The following is a 16,634-nucleotide window of genomic DNA, read 5'->3' as shown; positions in this document are numbered from 1 at the left end:
GGGAAGGACTGCGGATGTACTGCAGGTTAGAAGGGGAACCAGGACAGTGAGAGTGAGGGGCCACTCTCGGTTCCCTCCATGCTTTCCACTTCTCTGAGTCACTGAAGTGCCTTAGCTAAAGGAAACTTGGCAATATCTCTATCCTAAACCTTTGTTTCACCAAGGAAAGGGCGAGTGCCTTCTCGAGGTTAATACTTCTGTGGCACAGCTAGAACGGGAAAGTCTCTTGATTCCTTATCCAGTATTTGCATTCTCAGGCTGCCATTATTTCAAGAGTCCTTTTAAAAAAACTTACCACCTGACTGCCTGCAAAATGAGCAGATTAAGGATGGAGTGGGAGGCTGAACAAAGGCAAAAGCCCTGAAAAAGCCCATTCCTTCATTAGAATGTTGCTTCTGGATAATTTCTAATTTTCTGCATCGATTCGGGACTATGAGGCCTTACACTTTAGCAGTTCGTTAATAATTCTCAAAGCACTTTCACCGGTATCATCTTTGAGACATTGGCTTACTGGAAATAACCCAAGTGTTGACAAACCTGAGTTCAAATCCTGCTCCGCTGGGCAAATGCTGCTCCATTTAACTCTCCTCAGTTTCCTTGTCTGTTGAAGGAAACTACAAATTTCTCTATCACTATTGCAAAGATTAAATGAGGTAAATGATAAGAGTGCCTAGAATAAGAGTGCCAGGGTTCCGAACCTTTCTCTTTGGCTTCCTAGCCCAGGATGCCAGCCATGTATCAGGCAGGTTGAGACAACTTTCTTATTTCCTTCTTCCGAGGAGGAGCCCCTCATACTTCTGTTTTGAAACTCGGCTTGCTTCCGCTGGGGACAAGGCTATCCAGAACTAGCTAGGGGTGGGGTGGGGGTGTGGTCTCCATGTCCAGGGTTTTCCCCCAAAACTTCCATTCACTGCTTTGTGTGTAGGCCTGGGGCTGCCCTCAGAAGGAATGTGAGGAGCAGGTGTGACAACTGACCCAGCAGGTCGCAGCTTGTCTTCTGAGTTGCAAGGCTTGTCTGATTTCCTTGTTTTGGTCACCGGGACTTTCTCCACTCTTGTTATTTCCTTAATTGGGGCAATTTTTAAAAAATCACATCATTTCTTTCTGCTTACATATTTTTGGCTTCACCGTTTTCCAAGTAGAATCGCAGAATGTCAGAGCTGGAAAGAGGATCATTTGGTCCACCTACAGAGGAAGAAACAGGCCCAGAGAGGAGAATGGATTTACTCAAATCAGGCAGTGACAGAGCTACCCTAGAGCGCCAATGCCCTGACTTCTAGCTTGTCTAATGTTTGTTCCACTTGTCTCCGTAGTTAGTCTCTCATTTATTTTAATTTTTTCCTTGATCATGTCTGTTCTTAAATTGTAGTGGTTCTTCAGCTTTTTAATACCACTTAAATGGGAGACATACTTTGGTTAAATGTAAATATGTGGGCTTTGAAGTTACCTGGCCTTTCAGACTCCTGTTTTCTTATTTGTAATATAGGTAGAGGCTTAGCTAATATGCTTGATTTTAAAGATTAGATATAAGATATGAAAAGATCGAGTATATATTTCTTAAATGATCACTCATCTCAGAATGATAGCAAGGCCCCCCAGAACCTGTAACTAGTAATGGCTGAGTTCTCTCCAGTGCAATGTGATTGCACTTCCACTCCACTTTCTTTCTCTAGTCCCCCTAATAGCAGACGTCTATTGACATCTCTGTAATAGCAGAAGTCTAGAGACATCTCTGTCTCTAGACTTCTGCTATTAGGGGGACAAGAGCAACCTTGGAAGCTACCTATTCACAAAGGTGGAGCCACAGCCCTCCTGGTTTGTATAAAACAACTGCCAATGCCAAGTAGGATACTTACCTTCAACTATGATGTGAGAAAGAAATGTTTTTGTTTTCAAATTACGTTATTATGGTGTCTCTGTAATAGTCTTTTATTTTAGCATACTCTTACACCCTAACTAGTATGAGTGGCTAAATTATTATTCCTGTAACAGATGACAAAATTAAGACGCGGGAAGTTAAATTACTGGCCTATGGTCACGCATCTAATAAGTAGCACATCTGGGATTAGAACCCAAACAAACTGGCCCTCAAATCCATGTTCTCAACCAATGTGCTGTACTGCCTCTAATAATTTGTAAATTTGCAAGCCAGAGCATATTAGTTTCTACTAATTTATTGTATTAATGCACATTTATTATCTTACAGTTCCCTAGGTCAGAATTCCCACAGAAGTCTCAAGGGGCTAACATCAAGGTGCCTGCAGGGCTGCATTCCTTTCTGGGAGTGCTAGGGGAAATTGGCTCATTCAGTTGTTGGCAGAATTCAGTTCCTTTTCAGTTGTGGAGCCAAGATCTCCACTTCCTTACAGGCTGTAAACTGAGGGCTTCCCCCACTTTGTAGGGGTGGCTCACATCCCTCAAGCTCGTAGCTCCTTTCCTTCACCTTCGAAGCCAGCTTTGGCAACTTGAGTCCTCACCTTGCATCTCTCTGACCGTTTTTCCCTTGTCCCATCTCTTTCTGGCAACAGCTAGGAAAGGTTCCCCACTTGTTAGGACTCATATAATTAAATGAGACCCACATAATTGAGGATAAGATTATCCTGTCTCAAAGTCTCTAACCTTAATCACATCTGTAAAATCCCATTTGCTGTGTAATGTAACATATTCACAAATTATGGGGATTAGGATGTGGACACCTTTGGTGGGGAAGGGCATTATGGTGTCTGCCTCATGGAGAACGGCCCCTCAATCCATGCTCTTAACCAATATACTATCCTGCACCTGTAGAATTGTGTGCCAGCATGAATTTTGTATTTAGTTTCCAAAGAGCTCTTTCTCTCATGGCTCTCTCCTTTATCCCCCTCCCATCCCATTTTTTTAGTTTTTTATTTTTATTTTTTAATTAATTAATTATTATTATTATTATTATTATTTTTTAAGGAGGGCGCAGCTCACAGTGGCCCATGTGGGGATCGAACTGGCAACGTTGGTGTTATTAGCACCATGCTCTAACCAACGGAGCTAACCGGTCACCCCCTCCTTTATCTCTTTTTGAACAAAGCCTTTCCAAGGAGGAAAATAGACTCTTGGGAGAATTATTCTTGTACCCCACACAGGGTTGTACAGGGTGTCTGGCAACTAATAAGCTCTCAGAAAAGTGTGTTGATTATCCCGTCTCAAATGCCTGCCATTTATTCAGCATGTAGGATGTGGCAAAACAAACAGTCCTATAAGCTTTATCCTGATGACCTCATTCATTCCACAACGGCATGAACATGAAGTATGTGCTGCTATTCCTGCTTTACTGATGAGGAAACCAAGGCCTAAATAAATGACTTGCCAGAAATCACATAGCTGGTCAGGAGTACAGTTAAAATTCAAATCCAGGACTGCCCTCCTCAGAGCCTGAGGTTTCTCCACTCCATGACCCTGAGGGCAAGGAGCCAGATTCCATGCCAAATACTGATGGTGCCAGTGGGAAGGCTTATTCTCAGGGACCTACATGGAATCCCTCAAAGGACCAATTGAGAACTTAGCAGATGTCTTTTACAATCAATAGTGAATACTGGTGGACGTCTTGTTGTCATCTCCCTCCTGGAGCCATTCTCTGTCATTTCTAATCCAGAGGTTTCCTTATTGCTGTTTGTGACGAACTCTAGGAAGGAATTATTGGGAGTTTGGGGGTGAGTACTGAAAGGGGAAGGAACGAGCACCATGCCTCAAAAGACGCCAGCCCTTCACTCCAGCCAGCAGGAGGAGAATGAGCTGGCCAAGGAAACCAAGAAGGGTCAAAACCAGGGATGGAGACGAAAGGACAAGACTGGAACCAGGAGACAAGGCTAAGGCAGAGTCAGGGGCACTGATCAGATTAGGAAGGAGGGCATGGGTGGGAGCAAAGCCCCAGACCAAAAGCGATCTGAGTCTCTGCCATTTAAGGTTATTGTCCACCTGCTGCCTGCTGTTTGGGGTCTGGGCAAAAGGAGGAGGTTGGAGCCGACAGTTCAAATCCATGAGAGTGCTGTGGGGACGTAAATGCCTGAGACTGTCTAGGTGCAAATTCTGGCAAAGCTGCTTGTCAGTGTGTGATCTTGGGTCAAGTTACTTAACCTCCCTGTGCCTCAGTTTCCTCATTTGTAAAATGGGGGCAATATACCTACCTCTTTATAGGGTTGTTGAGAGAAATAAAGACGCTGGTCAATGCAAAGCATTTAGATGAGTACTGGGCACACAGTGAGCCAGGCACCACAGTTAGCTGTGTGTAATAATAGTTATATTAAACTTGAGGCCACGATGTCCAATGTAAGCTCCATGAAGGGAAGGGCTGTTTCTTTTTATTTGCTTCTGCATTCCCGATGTCTAGCACAGTGCATGGAACATAGGCGGTGCTCAATAGTTAATGCCAATTAAATGGTTAGATAGATGAGATGGGTGTAGATGTCCCCCAGAAGGGCTAGCTCTGGCCTGTAGTTTAGATAGGGCTTAATATGTATCTTCGACATCCGGGAGTAATTGTTCAAGGAGGTAGATTTCATACATTTCCACCCATATGTCTGTTCTCAAATTATTCAGAAGCAAAAGGAAGAAAAATTAAGCTACTTACAACTCTTGGAAAGTTTCTTAAGAAAAAGCAATATGGAACACATGGAAAGGCGTGTTCATACATAGAAACACTTTATGAGTAGCACTAATATAAAACAATAAGCGAAGAAAAACAGTCAGTGCAATATAATATGCAAAAAGTTAATAGCTTTACTATATAAAGACCTGAGACAAATTAATCAGAAAAACAATTATCTAATCAAGGCCTAAGATAGGTACCTTTGGGCAAATTAGAAAGGGTACCCACTCTGGGCACATAAATTAGAAAAAGGCACCCCATCCAGTTGGACCCAGCCTTAAAAGTCAATGCTTGGCAAGTACACAGGTAGGTAAGCAGCTTTGTAAGAAGAAAACTATGCACAGGTAAATGATTGGAGTCAGGCTTGATTTTGGCCACCGTACCCCCTGGGCGTTGGTGCATCACATATACCTAACAACCTTATGAGACAGCTCTGACTTCAGTATAAAACGGACAAAGCTCATGAATGGGCAACTCCAGAAGAGGAACTGGAAATGATAACAAACATCTTAAAAATATATATCTAACAATGGCAGTCATCAAGTCAGTTCAAAGCAAAATGGGATCAAGTTTTCCTCTGTGAAATCAATAAAACTGGTATTACTCAGGGCTGGTGAGGGAGGTGTGAATTAGTATTACATCTGCAAAGCCACTATTTCCAAATAAGTTCACATTTACTGGAAAACAAGTTGACAATATCTTCCAAGAACCTTACAAGTGTTTATTTTCTTTGACTTCTGAATTCCACGTTAAGGAATTTTTTTTTATGTTAAGGAAATCGACAGTGATGCAGACAGAAGGTCAAATATAAGACGTGTTCGTTACGTCAATTTTATAATAGCAAAAGGCTGAAAATAATCTAAATATCCAACAACAGGAGGATGGTTATATAGGTTCACAACTACTTGAGAACTGGTACGACGTTTCAGAATTCAGAATGTTCAGGTTTTAGAAGGATAATTTGGTGCGTTGTTCTTTTAGCCCTCTCAGTAGGGTCTGTCTGTGGCAACAGCAACACATCCAGATTTCTGTCATGAAACTTATTGTCACATTAATTGGTATGAATAGGCCATAAATAGCCCTAGGCCACATTAGGTTAGCCTTGTAGTCAAATGCATTGGCAAAACAGTTTTCCAAACATTTTATATTTGTGGATAAGGGATTGTGGATCTGTAAAAATTATGGTATAATACTTGAGGACTTTTTAATAGGGAAAAATGCTCATAATATGCTGTTAAGTGAAGTGAGAGAAGTAACAAAATTACATAACGACCCACTCCATTACAAAAATGGGAACAAATTTGTTATTTTAGAAATAAACTGCTCTTTTAAATCCAAACTGACTATAACTGCTTGTTTCCCACCTTTTTTTCTGCTTCTTTCTTTTTTTTTAAATCTTCAGGTGGAATGGAATAATTTTTATCAGTGTAGGAACCAGTCCTTACTGCACTCAGTTTCTTATGCACAGCCTGCTAGGGCAGAAGAAAGGGAACCCCTTCAGGGTCGCCCCCTGTTTGGTGCAGCAGAGAATGAGCCATGGATATGCAAAGTGAGACCTCTCTGGTGAGGAGCTAAGGAACCTAAATTGCTTTGCATAAAGAAGTGGGAGGAAAAATATGCCACTTTGGCATAAGGATTATTTTGAGTTGAAGGCAATTTTGAAAAAGCAGACATAGGAAGAACTCTTTGCCCTTTCCCTATCTACCTAAAAGCAGGGCATAAATTCTTTTTGTGAATGTACACCCCTCCAAATAGCACCCCCCGCCCCTGCCCATATAAGAAAGAGGAAAACAACTGGAAATGGAAATGGTACCTAGAAGAGTCTATATAAATAAACCTTACTAAAAGAACCCTTATCTTATCTTCCATTAGTTTCCCCATACATTTGCCTTCCCACAATTTACTCCCCCTAGAAGCCCAACCCCCCTTTTCTTTGCTCACCTCTCCACAATGTATCCCCCTTTGTTAAAATGGTATATAAGCTTCCAAGTCTAAGCACTTCTTTGTGTTTTCACTTCTTTTTGTATATCCCCTGTACACGTAAAATTAAAAACATCATTCTGTATGCCTTTTTATCCTGTTTAGAAAAAAACAAAACAAAACAAAACAAAAAAAAGAAGAAGTGGGAGGAAATGTTTTTAAGTTAGGTGGAAGCTGGTGGGGGAGGTGGGGTGGAGGGGCTGGAAGGAAGGATCACTAGCCAGGGCGTTGGACCCTGTATTAGTTTCCCGGGGCTGCCATAGCAAAGTACCACATGACTAGTGGCTTAGTATAACAAAAACGAATTTCTCACAGTTCTGGAGGCTGGAAGTCCAAAATCAAGGTGTCTGCAAGGCCATGTTCCCTTTGAAAGCTCTAGGGAAGACTCCTTCCTTGCATCTTCTTACTTCTGGTAGTTGCAGGCAATCCTTGGCATTTCTTGGCTTATGGCAGCATCACTCCAATCCATGCCTCCTTCACCCCGTTCTTAACTTGATTACACCTGCAAAGCCACTATTTCCAGTAAGGTCATATTTACAGGTTCCAAGTGGACATGAGGTTCTGGGGGGGAATACTTATTATTCAATGGTAAAGACCCCTAGTGTGTGACTTCACTAAGAAAAGGGAATTTTAGCATTCCTTTTATTTTAAAGGCTGTATCTGCTGAATGAATGAATGAATGAATGAAGAATGTGGAAATGTGAAATAAATTTCCTCCTTTACTTTACCTTCAAATTTTCAGGATAAGTTGGCTATGCAAGTGTGTTGTATGGGTAGTATTGTTTGTGTGCAAATCAAAAGGAACACCCATGAGAAGTGAAGTCGAGAAGCCCATTGGAGGGACCCTGAGAAGGTAAGGGCACTAAATGCTGGGGTGCCCCTGGGGACAAGAAACCGGATCAGAGCTGACATTTGGTTACATATGCACACAGAAATAAAAGACAAAGATCCACTGAAGGGGTTGCTGGGGCTTTCTATAGTCTCCAACTATGCTTTTAGGCGTTTTCCAAATTTCCCAAAATGACTATAATTTACTTTCACAACAGGAAAAAAAACAAAAGTTATTTAAAAGATGGACAGTTCAAGTTGATGTATTATTTATATTTTACGATCTTCAGGAAATGCTTGAAGAACTAGCAAATTGGGTTCTTCCTTTCTTTAGTCTAATCAGACCCTAAACACCATCAAAGCAATAATGTTCTTCCTCCATGAGTATAATTATCCTCTTCAAATGATTTCATTTGATCAGCCTAGGAGTTTAAAAAGTGTATTATAATTTCACTAAGAAATTCCTAAGTTAAAGCAATTTCTAGTTTTTATACTAAAAACTAATCAGGGCATATTACAATTGTCTAGTAGTTACACAAAAACACTGAAACTTGGTCATAATTTATTTTACTATGCTTTTGATAAACAAAGATACAGAACTGTGAAGGAATAGACATTAGCCACCTACTATGTTTTACCACTATGCTAGAAAAGGGACAGTAGCAATAAGCAGAACTTGTTTCTCCCCTCAAAGATCTCATATTTCAGCAAAGTAGTGGTGGTGGGACAGGGGAATAAATTAAACAGGTACTTATAATAACGTGGGGTAAGTGTCACGTTAAGGGAATGCAGGGCTCCAAGAACATTCAGCACAGAGAACCGATGTGATCTGGGGTGAAAGTGGGGATCAGTTCAGGGAAGATCTGCTTGAAAAAGTTATGTTTGAACTGAGACCTTAGGATAAACAGGAAAGTGTCAGGTGTGAGAGGAGGAAGAGGAAATGGATCGAGGAGGAAAGCAGATGTGCAATATTTGAGCGTATCAGTAAGGACTATTTATTTCAGCAGCAACTCAACTCTCCCTAGTTGAAGCAAGAGACATTTGTTGACTGATGTAACTGGAAAATGAAAGGGAGGTGTTAGCTTCAGGCATGGCTGGAGCCAAGGATTTCAAATAATGTCAAGTTTCTGTTTCTCTCTTTATATGTTTATTGTGCTCTTGCCTTGGCCTCATTTTCTAGGCTTGCTCCTCATGAGCAAGATAGCCGCCAGCAGCTCCAGTCTCATATTCTCCCAATTTAAGAGCCACACAGAGGAATTTTATCTCCTTCAAATCCCCAAATATGGTATTGGTCTGTTGATTCCCTAGTTGAAGAGTGTCTCCCCACCCCAAATTCTTATCCACCTGAGATGGAACCTCAGAATGAGACTTTTGGGAACAGAGTCTTTGTAGGTGTTGATTAAGCTAAGGATCTTGAGAGGAGATCATCCTGGACTTAGGGTGGTGCCTGAAATCCAATGACTGATGTCTTTATAAGAAGAGAGGACGCACAGAAACACAGAGAAGATGGCCCTATGAAGACAGTGGCAGAGATGGGGTGATGCATCTGTCAGCCAAGGGTTCCCCTTGTACAGGAGTGTGTTAGTGATCTGGTCCTGGGATTGGGAGCCAGGCTAGCCTGGGTCTCAGGGTCAACAACTACAACCTCTCAGTTAGAATGACCTAAGCACAAAGTGCCTCAGGTGCACAGAAGTGGGCAACTTCCCAGGCCTGGTGCAGATGTATGCAAGACTTGCCAGAGTGGCTGATTTCTGTCTTGTGTTTTAAAGAATGAATTAGCCAGGTGACAGTAGAAAAGGCATTTGTAGCAGATGCTGCTGATGCTCACTCATAGCTCCCTGCATGCTGGTGTCTGGCCCACATTTCTGCACATGCTGGTCAAACTTGCCACTGCCAGCATTTGAAACCTTTTGCTTTTTTTGGGCCCGCAGAAGCACATGCAGGAGGCTGGAAGTGCCAGAGAATTCATCACCCCCAGGACAACCCTCAACCAATGATTAGCTGGAGCTGGTGGGTAAATGGCCCAGCAACTTCATCCCTCAGGTGGGAAAACTCTGAGGTGTGTGTTTCATAATCTCCCCACATTTATCAAAGGGACTCTATTCCATTTGCCCCTATTTGTAACTTGTTTGTTAGTGCATCATTTATTGGTTTCCTTCCCTTCCCTGACTCCCTCGTCTACTCCCCAACCAGTGCTTCTTGGGATCACCTCCCAAATAAATTACTTGCATTTGAATCCTTCCTTAGGGGAGCCTTCTGCGGGAACCCCAAATTTGATAGCATTCCACATAGAAAGAACAGCATGTGCAAGAGCATGAGAATAAATATAAGCACAAAACTCTCACAAAAACTTTAAGGGAATGCCCAAATTATTTGAGGGCCTGATGCCTGATCTATTGGTTTAATGGGTGAAGAGTTATCTGGGGCTTAGAAATAAATAGCTACTATCTTGTAATGACCCTTGTTTTATTTTGAGAATTGTTGGAGTTCAGGCAATAGCAGGGGATTATTAAATTTCCCTGGAGCCCTCAAACCTACCCAGTGCCTGGCACAGAGTGTATGCTCCATAAGTATTTTTGAATTAATGAACTTACTGATTGTATTGAAATTGTGTATTAAAAATGTCCAGTGTTTACTATATAATGCCTGTTCAATAAATGTTTATTGAACAGAACTGAAGGGCACTGTGGAAAGCCAAAGAAAAGCCTTTATTTGAACAGGCATTCTGCCACCTGGTGGGGATATTGTGGAGGGGGACTTTGCAAGTGGTGGTTTTGTACTCTTGCTTTTGGGGGACTTTGATTTTAGTTAGGGTTCAAGGTTGTAAGGTGAGTCATTTATAATAGCAAAACAATAGAAATAGCTAAAATGTCCATAAATAGGGGAATGATAAATTAAATGATGCAATATCCTTTCCATAGAACACCATGTAGTGATTAAAATGAATTAAGTTGATCTACGAGTATATCCACTGATAAATGTCTCCAAGACCTGTTGTTCAAGTGATAAATGTGAAGTCACAGAAAATACATCTAGTATGATGTTGTCACGCACCCCATATCTTTGGTTGTTTGAGAGGCAGACTCAGCAACACATTGGGGTAGGATGAGATGATTTTTAAGTATCTTCCAGTTCTTAGATTCTATAATCCTAAGAAATCAAAGTTTATATTTTCTTTAAAAAATATACTGCTATGAACCATATAAGAAAACTATAAAACTTTATGGAGAGACATACAAGAAGACCTGGATAAATGGAGACACATGTCAGTGTGCTGGATTGATAGATTCAACATTGCCAAGATATAAAATCCCTCAGAATTAATCTGTTTAAAAACAACAGCAATAAAACAAATCAAAACCCCAGTGTAGTTTTAGTGGGGAGGACTTAAAAAATAGTTCTAAAGTTCATCTTGAAGGTCAAATGTGTAAGAAGAGCCAGAAAATATTTGAAAATAAAATCTATATTGTAAAGTTAGAGTAATTCGAATCATGTACTAGTGCCAGAATAGACAGACAAAAGAACAAAAGAGAGTCCAGAAACAGATGTGGGCATTTATGAGAATTTAGTATATAACAAAAGTGACACTTCGAGTCAGTCAGGAAAGGGTGGGTTATTCAATAAATTGTTGGGACAGCAGTTACCTTGGTGGTGCTCCCCATGAGAAAAGCATACGCATGTGTCTTTTGTAAAAGTTCTCCTGGCCTAATCATTCACAAAATAGTTTAGTTTATATTTTTCTCTCCTACCTTACAATGAAATAAGTTCCTGATAGATTAAAGGTTTAAGTAAGAACACAATCATTAAATATTAGAAAAAAATTGGTAAATATATAATCTTGGGATTGAGACAGAATGTAAATACGACCTCAAAGGCAGAAATCACAATGAAAGTTGGATAGATTTGTCTATATCAAAGTTTTAAAAATTATGTATATGTGTATACATAAATTAACAAAGTTGAAAGACAAACATCAAGCTACATAAATGACAGGCAATTATTAAAAATGTAAAACATTTTTACAAGTCAATAGAATAAAAATTAATATTTTATAGAAAAATCGGTTAAGGGCATGAACAGGCAATTTGCTAGGGAAGAAGTCCAAACAATATATAAGCATAAAAAAGTGTTTACTTCATTTACTAATAAAATGAGTCCATGTTTAAATGACAGAAACATTTCATCCTATCAAAGTTTTAAATATTTATAGTAATTTAAATCTTTCATCTCAAGAGGGTTGCATAGCAAAATGTCAACAGAGAAAATCTTTGGGTAGTGGGGTTAAGGGTACTTTTCTCTTTTTTGTGTTGCTTTTCTGTAGTATTAATATTTTACTTGTGTAATAAATAAATAATAGTTTGCACTGACTCTTAGAAAAGTGCTCAACTGGAATCTCTGGAGAAATCATTTCTGAGGAGTGAGCAAGAATGCATCCAAGCTGTGCCCATCCATCCCTGTGGGGCCAGCCTGGGGCTCGCTGCACCATATTGAATCATCTTGGCTCTCAACTTCAGGAATTGGGTCTGAGGTTGCTGCTGTGTAGATAAGGGGAATGAGACAGAGGCAGGGAGACCAGTCAGCAAGCTAGTGTAGTAACAATCCAGGTGGGTATTTATAAAAATTATACAATGGAACTTGGTGTGACCACTCTCTTCAAGCAAAAAAAAAAAAAAAAAAAAGGCATGTCTGTTCATGTTATATGGGAAGAAAGGCTGGGATGACAGAAGAAGAAAGTAAAGAAAGTCAAACGTGAATGAAGAAAACACTGAGCAAATTTTTGTTGAAGTAGAATATGCAAATGAAGATGCTGCAGTTGTTTATGTTGGGGTGATTTCAGATTCAGATCTGTCAATTCCAACATTTGGAACAGTCATGCCAGGCACATTTTTAAGAAAAATGAAAGGCCACTTCAGTCAAGGTACCACCCATCCATTGCAGCCTGCCAAATATGTGACCCTCAGGAAATCCTGCGGCCATCTCGCCTGGCTCTCAGCCTGAATCTAGATCAGCAGAGAGTCGTATTGTCTGTTGAGCTCCCGTCTATACTTGGTTCTAACACAGGTCATGCCTCCTAATTCTTCAGAGTTAGTCTCTCCTTTAACTCAGTATTCAGCCTTTAGTACTTCCTCACAGAGATGCGAATGAAAGTCTTTCTGCACCAAAACTGCTTCCACTTCTGGAGAAAACTGAGTTGCCTTAGGTTCGGTTCCCTGGAAACAGACTCTGAGGTAAGTCTTTGTGTGCAGGTTTGTTGGGGGGGGGGGTTGGGGGTGTCCTCAGGGACAACGCCAAGAGGCAGTGAGGGAAAGAGGATGGGGTGGAGGGAGAAGTGGGGCTTCTCAGTCAATCCCATGAAGACCTCTGGAGCTAGGATGGCCCTGTAGCCTGTTCCTCAACTGAAGTACAGGGGCCAGGTCTTTGTACGCCCAGATTAACTAGTCACTGTGCATGATGTCCTGGGGACAAGGCACATGTCTGGGTGAGGCAGGCGTCTCCACGGAGGAAGGCTGCTGAATTGCCCTGGCCAACCGAAGAGGAAGGAAAGAAGGTCATGAACGAAGTGGGCTTGCTGAAAGTATTTATCGTGTGGAGCCAGAAGACCAGACAGAGGGTTATGTTCCATGGGAGGATCAAAGGACAGACCATAAACACAGGTAACGGGGGATGCCCTGGTGAGAGTAGAGCCAGCATCACTAAGGGCAGAAGGGGCTCTCCTCTGCAGGCCACGGAGGATGGTAAGAGAAACAATCACAGGACTGGGCTTGATAATATCCAGGGAGTAATAGAAGTAACAGAAGCCAGGTGGTAGCCATAACTACCAGAAGTCTGGAGACTGGAGGCTATGTAATTACTACAACTGCTGGCAAGGTCAGAGGGGCAGCTTCAGGGGCCTGATCTGCAGGGGGCTGTGAAGGTATTTAATAATACAAGGTGTCCCTAGGGGATAAATAGATGGGTAGCCTACAGTGTGTTGCTTAACATCTACACCAGAAGAAGGCAAAAATGGAGAAGTAGGAGTCTGAGGGTTGTTGTCCCCCACAAAAGGCATGCTCCTGGCTGAATTCTCAGATGGGAGTCAATTTTCAGAACCAGACCAGAGAACCCATTGAGTAAAAGGGTGGCTGGGTCCCTAAGAAGAAGGACCCAATAATACCGAAACAAGTATTTGCTGTAATGATTATTCTATGATCTATGACCATTTTCTCAGCTAACTATATGTTGGGGAGAGAGCAATACCCAGACATTACATAGGATCTGAAAGGATCTTATTACCCAGAAACCCAAAGTGTTATTATGGCGCCTCTGGAAGAGTGGGGCTTATGAAGGTCAGGTAAAATAAGCAGAGTGCTAGACAATACCGAGCTTACAATGAGTCCATAGACCCATCCGGTGGTCATTTCCCCAATCCCTAGGTGCATAATAGGGAATATATATTGGGTAGCTGGATGAACTCCAAAATTAGGTCCTTGGCTCTCAGTTCTCACGGTAAAGACCAAGTGAAAGCCTCTGAAACTTTCCCTTCCTTACCAAGTTGGGATAATAAAACAATTCATCCAAATATTTCATCCAAGAGAATGAAGGTGGAGTGATGGTGAAGATAAATATCACCACTAAACACCTAAAGGATGCAGGAATGGTCATCCAGTCATATCTCCATTTAATTTGCTAGTCTGGCCCCTTCAGAAACCAGGAGAATGGTCTGTAGACTACTGCAGACCTAACCATTGTAGTAGCCCTGATCACAGCCATTGTGCCAGCTCTGTGATCTGTCGTGATATAGTCCAAAGGGATCTGGGTCACCTGGGCATCCTACAGAACATCACACCCATCTGTTACATTGATGACATCATGCTAATCAGACAGGACTAGCACAAGGTGGCTGGGACAGGGGAAGCCTTGGTAAGACGCATGCACTTCAGAGGGTGGCAGATAAACTGATGATGATTCAGGGACCTGCTACTTCAGTTTTTAGGGAACCAGTGGTCAAGGGTCTGCGAGGATAGTTCCTTCCAAGTAAAAGGCAAATTATAAAACACAGAGACGCAAGATAAAAGAAAAACATTACTTATAAATCCTTTAAAAGTGATACCTAAAGTTGTTCAATGTCATATCCCTTAAAATGTTTTTCATTGTGCCTAGAACGTAAGTATAACTACAATAAACCAATGTGGAATGACATCACTATCCAGTATCTTGTTTATTTACTTGTTTACTTGCTTATTGTCTATCTGTCCTCACTGTGAGGTAAGCTCCATGAGAGTCAGGTGTTTGTCTGGCTTCCCGCTGTACCTGGCACCAGGACTGCACTCGGTGCTCAATAAATATTTTTTGGTGGAATGAATGAAGTGTACTATACACATCGTTTCGTGACCAGCTATTTTCAACTGACTTCCAGCTGCTTCAGGTTATACTTCAGCTTTCTTAAAATGTGCCTCTACAGAAGTTACGTGAAAGCAGAGTTCTCATTATCAGAGCAACCTCAGGACCAAAGAGCCTTAGTCTGTTGGCAGCGCTCACGTATCCTTCCCTTCGGCTAGCACTGCCTTAGGACCTACAGCGGGTACAGCCTTGCGGAGATCATTCTTTAGGTCACCAAGATCGGCCAACAGGTTCCACGGACACCATCACTGTTCCAAGGCAAGCCGCCCAGCCCACAGCCACGTCCCTCTTCCGGCCACGCGTGGGCGCCAGAGCGCCACAGTCCACGCTGGGCCCGGGACTCGCCCGGGAGGGTGCGAAGACTGCCCGGTGTGGGCGGAGCAAAAGGCGCCCCGGCCCGAGCAGAGGGCAGGAAGTGAGGAGGCGGGGCTTCTGAGACGGGGCGTGCGCTTGCGCGTGTCGGTCGGCGGAGTCTTCCCGTTTGCCACTGCTGGTGTGTGTCCCGGCGGAGACGCCTTTGACCTACTTTCCTGAGTTGGGTCGGGCTCAGGGGTGGGGCAGCGTACGGGAGTCGGGTTGGGGAGAAGTTAGAAGGGCGCTGGGGTGAGGAGTGGGGACCCGTGAGGACCCGGCGGGGTTCGGTGGCGAGGGCTGGGGTGGGGTGGGGGCAGGGCGGGACGAAGGGGCGCCGGCGCGGGAATGGGGGGAGGACGGAGGTGAATAGAGAAGGAATGTGAGGCGAAAGCGCCGTTCTGCCCCCTCCTTCTCTCGGTGTGAAATGAAAGGACTCCAGGGTGCTGCCCTGACTGCACGGGAGTTGCAAATTGGCAAGTGACTGATTTTTACAGGAAGATACCCTCCTCCTCTCAGCCTTTCCTTCTCATTAGCAGCTCCTTTTTAAAAGTGGTGTTTCTTATCAACGCAGTATTGACACCTTTCCCTGTGGAACACCGCGTCTAGCAGCTTAAGGCGTCCTAAGAGCCAGGCCCTCTCTTTTACCTCCTCACTCTTAAAGGAGAGAACATAAGTTTTCCTGCCTAAACCTGGCGGTGAAAAACCGAAGATTTCCTGTCTAACCAGTTCTAGGGCGTTTTAATGATTTCTAAATAAGCTTGCCTACAACAATCACTTTTTGTACTCTTCAGTGTAAATGGCCAGTGTAAAATTGAGCAACAGTTTTATGGTGCGATGCGATCCTCAATGGGATTTTAGTCCAGGGAGAGGAAAATAACCTCATTTGGAATAAAGGAATTGATCAACTCGAGTGACTCTGACCAGTGCCATGTTACTTTCACTAAACGGATTTAGGTTCATATCCGTTATTTTCAGCCACGGTGAAGGGGTGCAGTCTGACATTTGGAAGCTTAAGAGTCACGTCTGTTGCCATCCAATCTATTTTTTTAAGCCTTCCGTCATGTGTGTACTTTGCTTGAATGATTATTTTAAAGTACATGTCCTATTTTTGCCAATCTGACAGCTGTTTCCATAGAAACCAGAGAAGAAATAGTCATTTTCAGCAGAGTTGTGAAAACTGTCTTCCGGGCTTCAGCTATGAGTGCCAGTGAGTGCTGTACTTGCTCATTCTGCTGATGGTACTTAGAGAATTAAGTATCTGAAATGTTCTTAGAGGCTAACAATCCGAATTGTTTAATTTTCGCACATCATTAATTTAGTACTCCTAGAAGTCTGCCAGCTATGTTTTGTTGACCTTAAATTCCTTGAAGTGGTTGTGTCAACCCTGATTCTTTTTATGCTGTGTGTAGTCTAGTGATGGACTCTTTGAAAATGTATAAATAGGTTTCTTCTCCCATTCTTTACCCTTTCTTAA

The 16,634-nt window shown here is 42.4% G+C and overlaps 1 protein-coding gene across 5 annotated transcripts in view; it reads left to right on the top strand.

Annotated features, from left to right (window-relative positions):
- The first annotated feature begins 15,228 nt into the window (after positions 1-15,228).
- The window catches only part of OMA1 (OMA1 zinc metallopeptidase), a 55,469-nt gene continuing 54,063 nt past the window's right edge, over positions 15,229-16,634 (top strand). For 3 of the 5 annotated variants that reach the window (XM_074334777.1, XM_019742543.2, XM_019742536.2), the window contains exon 1: positions 15,229-15,299. The gene's annotated coding sequence lies outside the window, so the exon portion shown is untranslated. Of the gene's footprint in view, positions 15,341-15,549; positions 16,368-16,634 lie in introns of those variants that run through there. The other 2 variants (XM_019742540.2, XM_019742538.2) reach the window with 2 other exon arrangements.

This window comes from Rhinolophus sinicus, linkage group LG06 (genome assembly GCF_036562045.2).
Source record: "Rhinolophus sinicus isolate RSC01 linkage group LG06, ASM3656204v1, whole genome shotgun sequence".
NCBI classification, from domain to species: Eukaryota; Metazoa; Chordata; class Mammalia; order Chiroptera; family Rhinolophidae; genus Rhinolophus; species Rhinolophus sinicus.
The sequence above is the reverse complement of the archived record's forward strand: the minus strand, read 5'-3'. Positions and strand labels throughout refer to the sequence as shown.